The sequence below is a fragment of the Pecten maximus genome, chromosome 15, assembly GCF_902652985.1.
Source record: "Pecten maximus chromosome 15, xPecMax1.1, whole genome shotgun sequence".
Lineage (NCBI taxonomy): Eukaryota > Metazoa > Mollusca > Bivalvia > Pectinida > Pectinidae > Pecten > Pecten maximus.
In genome coordinates, this window is record NC_047029.1 from 17,111,764 (window position 1) to 17,117,772 (window position 6,009).

The 6,009-nt window shown below is 40.8% G+C and overlaps 1 protein-coding gene across 1 annotated transcript in view; it reads right to left on the reverse strand.

Annotated features, from left to right (window-relative positions):
- LOC117343477 overlaps positions 1 to 1,806 on the reverse strand; it is a 60,074-nt gene extending 58,268 nt beyond the window's left edge. The window contains exon 1 of the mRNA XM_033905846.1: positions 1,620 to 1,806. The gene's annotated coding sequence lies outside the window, so the exon portion shown is untranslated. The remainder of the gene's footprint in view (positions 1 to 1,619) is intronic.
- Positions 1,807 to 6,009: the final 4,203 nt, after the last annotated feature.

Genomic DNA, 6,009 nt, shown 5'->3' on the forward strand with positions numbered 1-6,009 from the left:
TCCCGTCACTATAACGTAAAGGTATCCCGTCACTATAACGTAAAGGCATCCCGTCACTATAACGTAAAGGTTCCCGTCACTATAACTTAAAGGTATCCCGTCACTATAACGTAAAGGTATCCCGTCACTATAACGTAAAGGCATCCCGTCACTATAACGTAAAGGTTCCCGTCACTATGGCTTAAAGGTATCCCGTCACTATAACGTAAAGGTATCCCGTCACTATAACGTAAATGTATCCCGTCACTATAACGTAAAGGTATCCCGTCACTATAACTTAAAGGTATCCCGTCACTATAACGTAAAGGTATCCCGTCACTATAACGTAAAGGTATCCCGTCACTATAACGTAAATGTATCCCGTCACTATAACGTAAAGGTATCCCGTCACTATAACGTAAAGGCATCCCGTCACTATAACGTAAAGGTATCCCGTCACTATAACTTAAAGGAATCCCGTCACTATAACGTAAAGGCATCCCGTCACTATAACGTAAAGTTATCCCGTCACTATAACTTAAAGGTATCCCGTCACTATAACGTAAAGGCATCCCGTCACTATAATGTAAAGGTTCCCGTCACTATAGCTTAAAGGTATCCCGTCACTATAACGTAAATGTATCCCGTCACTATAACGTAAAGGTATCCCGTCACTATAACTTAAAGGTATCCCGTCACTATAACGTTAAGGTATCCCGTCACTTTAACTTAAAGGTATCCCGTCACTATAACTTAAAGGTATCCCGGCACTATAAGTAAAGGTATCCCGTCACTATAACGTAAAGGTATCCCGTCACTATAACGTAAAGGTATCCCGTCACTATAACGTAAAGGTTCACGTCACTATAACGTAAAGGTATCCCGTCACTATAACGTAAAGGTATCCCGTCACTATAACGTAAAGGTATCCCGTCACTATAACTTAAAGGTATCCCGTCACTATAACTTATAGGTATCCCGTCAATAATAATAATTTTCCAAAGAATTCTGAAATTATAACTTCATCTCTTACAACCGCCAGATGTTTGTAAAACTAGTTAAGAACTTTAATTATGTACATTTCATCGTAGTAATTTCAATATTTAAGGGTCGAATACTCTTTAAAAATGACACTTGCATTTTTAAAATGTTATCAGAAAATGGCGTCAAGTAACGAAATGATACGGACGGGTTTTTTAGAACCGTATATCATATCGTGTATTGGGAAATAACGAAATAAAGCACCTTTTTATTCAGCCGCAGTGTGACAAGATCGAGAGGTTATAGGATTGAAAATATTTAGTTGAGAGCTGACATGTTTTCTTTATCCACTCTTGTTTTCAAAATGTTTAACTGCTAATATTTCTGTTTATAAACACAAACACATACGGGAGTCTCCGTGTTGTATGCCGTAAATATGATACGCAGAATCCTAATTATAATGTACATCAAAATATCTACTTGTCGAAATGTATAAAAAAAAAAAAAAAAAAAAACACTATTGATTTGAAACCTTAACTTCCCGTAGAACGGATGTGAAATTAGTACCATCACACCTTGTGTTCCATGAATGGTTTCTAGGTTCCACGCGGGACAACAACAACAACAATATTATATGTGAGAATGTGATAAATTCTTACCTGTTAATGGTTTAGTAAATCCAATCTCTAGTTCTTCACAAGACAAGATCTCCAACAACTATGTTATCGGGTTTTACATTATATGGATAAAATGGACTCGAGGTCCCTGGTACACGCACTCACAAATATGTTTTATAAACAACGATGTTTGCTTACTGTTAATGCATTTCATCCAATCGGAAGACACACGCTCTCTTTCTATTTTTACCTGTGCTGTTTACCTGTATACAGGTAACGAGATGTGTATGCCACAGGTAATGTTTAAATGTCCACGCAACCACTTCCAGAGGCCAGATGTAAACACTGGGCTTTAAAAGGTCTTAATTATTGGATTCCGACACTTAACACAAGGTACCAGCTTGAGGGAAGTAATATCTTATCATCAACACCATGACGATTCATACCAATATCTCTAACAATGTAAGGTACCAGTGTTATACGCTCTCTTTTGGGCGTTTTAAATGTTCTTGAACCTATAAATAAATATCTGTATTTCCCCATTTTTCAATACCATCTTTTTTAATCTGGTATGTTCAAAATAAAGCTCGCTTAATGAATCATTTTTTGAAGATGAAACACTGTACTACTCCAGGCAGTTTAATATATAGATGTCATTGACTGGTGAGTTAACGAAGGCGTGTGTCAAGGAGACACCAACAGTCAGTAATAATTAGGCGGGTGTCAAGGAGACACCAAAAGTCAGTAATAATTAGGCTGGTGTCAAGGAGACACCAACAGTCAGTAATAATTAGGCGGGTGTCAAGGAGACACCAACAGTCAGTAATAATTAGGCGGGTGTCAAGGAGACACCAACAGTCAGTAATAATTAGGCGGGTGTCAAGGAGACACCAACAGTCAGTAATAATTAGGCGGGTGTCAAGAAGACACCAACAGTCAGTTATAATTAGGCGCGTGTCAAGGAGACACCAACAGTCAGTAATAATTAGGCGGGTGTCAAGGCGACACCAACAGTCAGTAATAATTAGGCGGGTGTCAAGGAGACACCAACAGTCAGTAATAATTAGGCGGGTGTCAAGGAGACACCAACAGTCAGTAATAATTAGGCGTGTGTCAAGGAGACACCAACAGTCAGTAATAATTAGGCGGGTGTCAAGAAGACACCAACAGTCAGTTATAATTAGGCGGGTGTCAAGGAGACACCAACAGTCAGTAATAATTAGGCGGGTGTCAAGGAGACACCAAAAGTCAGTAATAATTAGGCTGGTGTCAAGGAGACACCAACAGTCAGTAATAATTAGGCGGGTGTCAAGGAGACACCAACAGTCAGTAATAATTAGGCGGGTGTCAAGGAGACACCAACAGTCAGTAATAATTAGGCGGGTGTCAAGGAGACACCAACAGTCAGTAATAATTAGGCGGGTGTCAAGAAGACACCAACAGTCAGTTATAATTAGGCGCGTGTCAAGGAGACACCAACAGTCAGTAATAATTAGGCGGGTGTCAAGGCGACACCAACAGTCAGTAATAATTAGGCGGGTGTCAAGGAGACACCAACAGTCAGTAATAATTAGGCGGGTGTCAAGGAGACACCAACAGTCAGTAATAATTAGGCGTGTGTCAAGGAGACACCAACAGTCAGTAATAATTAGGCGGGTGTCAAGAAGACACCAACAGTCAGTTATAATTAGGCGGGTGTCAAGGAGACACCAACAGTCAGTAATAATTAGGCGGGTGTCAAGGAGACACCAACAGTCAGTAATAATTAGGCGGGTGTCAAGGAGACACCAACAGTCAGTAATAATTAGGCGGGTGTCAAGGAGACACCAACAGTCAGTTATAGTTAGGCGGGAGACAAGGAGACACCAACAGTCAGTTATAGTGAGGCGGGTGTCAAGGAGACACCAATATTGCGTTATATGATGACGGGTGTCAAGGAGACACCAACAGTCAGTTATAGTAATGCGGGTGTCAAGGAGACACCAACAGTCAGTAATAGTAATGCGGGTGTCAAGGAGACACCAACAGTCAGTTATAGTAATGCGGGTGTCAGGGAGACACCAATAGTCAGTTATAATTAGGCGGGAGACAGGGAGACACCAACAGTCAGTAATAATTAGGCGGGTGTCAAGGAGACACCAACAGTCAGTAATAATTAGGCGGGAGACAGGGAGACACCAACAGTCTGTTATAGTTAGGCGGATGTCAAGGAGACACCAACAGTCCGTTATAGTTAGGCGGGTGTCAAGGAGACACCAACAGTCAGTAATAATTAGGCGGGTGTCAAGGAGACACCAACAGTCAGTAATAATTAGGCGGGTGTCAAGGAGACACCAACAGTCCGTTATAGTTAGGCGGGTGTCAAGGAGACACCAACAGTCAGTAATAATTAGGCGGGTGTCAAGGAGACACCAACAGTCCGTTATATGGGGACGGGTGTCAGGGAGACACCAACAATCAGTTATAGTTAGGCGGGAGACAAGGAGACACCAACAATCAGTTATAGTTAGGCGGGAGACAAGGAGACACCAACAGTCAGTTATAGTGAGGCGGGTGTCAAGGAGACACCAACAGTCAGTAATAATTAGGCGAGTGTCAAGGAGACACCAAAAGTCCGTTATATGGGGACGGGTGTCAGGGAGACACCAACAATCAGTTATAGTTAATCGGGTGTCAAGGAGACACCAACAGTCCGTTATAGTTAGGCGGGTGTCAAGGAGACACCAACAGTCAGTAATAATTAGGCGGGTGTCAAGGAGACACCAACAGTCCGTTATATGGGGACGGGTGTCAGGGAGACACCAACAATCAGTTATAGTTAGGCGGGAGACAAGGAGACACCAACAATCAGTTATAGTTAGGCGGGAGACAAGGAGACACCAACAGTCAGTTATAGTGAGGCGGGTGTCAAGGAGACACCAACAGTCAGTAATAATTAGGCGAGTGTCAAGGAGACACCAAAAGTCCGTTATATGGGGACGGGTGTCAGGGAGACACCAACAATCAGTTATAGTTAATCGGGTGTCAAGGAGACACCAACAGTCCGTTATAGTTAGGCGGGTGTCAAGGAGACACCAACATTGCGTTATATGATGACGGGTGATAAGGAGACACCAACACTCAGTTATAGTAAGACGGGTGTCTAGAAAGACACCATATGAGGACGAGTGTCTAGGAGACTTTTTTGTTTGTTTGTTTGTTTTTGTTTAACAGACAGTGTCTTACGAGGACGGCTGTCAATGAGACAACAACAGCCGGTGATATTAACTTTGTCAGTTATCTGTTTAGAGATATTTTCTGTTTAAGGATATATCCAGTTCTAGTATTTAGAGTGAACCTTATTGCTATGCCGCTGTACAAGGTCTCAAGAGTTATCTCCCTTCTGATAGTGCTCTAGATCTTATCCAATTCGGTTTTTATTTTCCTACAGCGGCTTATCAGGACCACTACATATCCTTATTTATCTTCAACGTACAAGAAACCAATTTGTACGCCCAAAATAGTTGTAAGTATGAGATATTACATGTAAGTCGTACGTTCAAAACAGTCGTATAGTTGTACGTACAAGATACATGTACTTTAAACTGTACGTACAAAATAGTAGTTTTAGTAATTCTAATTTGGTGACGAACGCTTGTATGTTGATCATTGTGATCCTTTATGATGGTTACATGGAAAAGCCAGCATGATGGTGAACTATTGTCGTCCCTATGATTTCAATACTACGTTAAAACGGACACGTAGTGGGTGGTATTTACCACAGAGAAATGGCACGGATTTCCAACCAACAGCCCTATATATAAATACAAAGACATCCCAAAGATGGAGAGAAAGCGCTCAGAGAACGTTGTTAAGTTTTTTTGTTTTTAAAATATTATTCCGTCCGTAAGGATCAAATAACTCTTTTTATTGTATATATATATCTGTTTTCTAATTAATTACAAAAGTCCCTCGCCGAGTTAATTATCGACCGATGGTATCATTAACACAAACATAACGACATTGTTGGTTGTTTATCTACTAAAATTGTGTAGCTTTTCCGTGTTCTATGTCTATATGTGATCGTTTGTAATTTATTTTGTCTTGATAAAGGGGCGGACTGCCTCCAAAATTCGACAATTTGCTTGTCTGTACTGTCAAACTCACTATTACTGCCTAACCGTTTGTTGTTCATTGACGTAGTATCCAATCCGTTTCCTTTGTTTATGTACACTTTGTTGTCTGTCTGTGTACCCGTATTGTTTTTTATACCCACTATATTTGTGTAACTGTTCCATGTTCTATGTCTATATGTGATCGTATGTAATTTACCTGTGTCTTGATAAAGGGGCAGATGGCCTCGAAAATTCGACAATTTACTTGTCTGTACTGTCGTTATAACTACTTCACAATTATAGATAGATAGATGAAGAGGACATTTTGGGACAAGTTC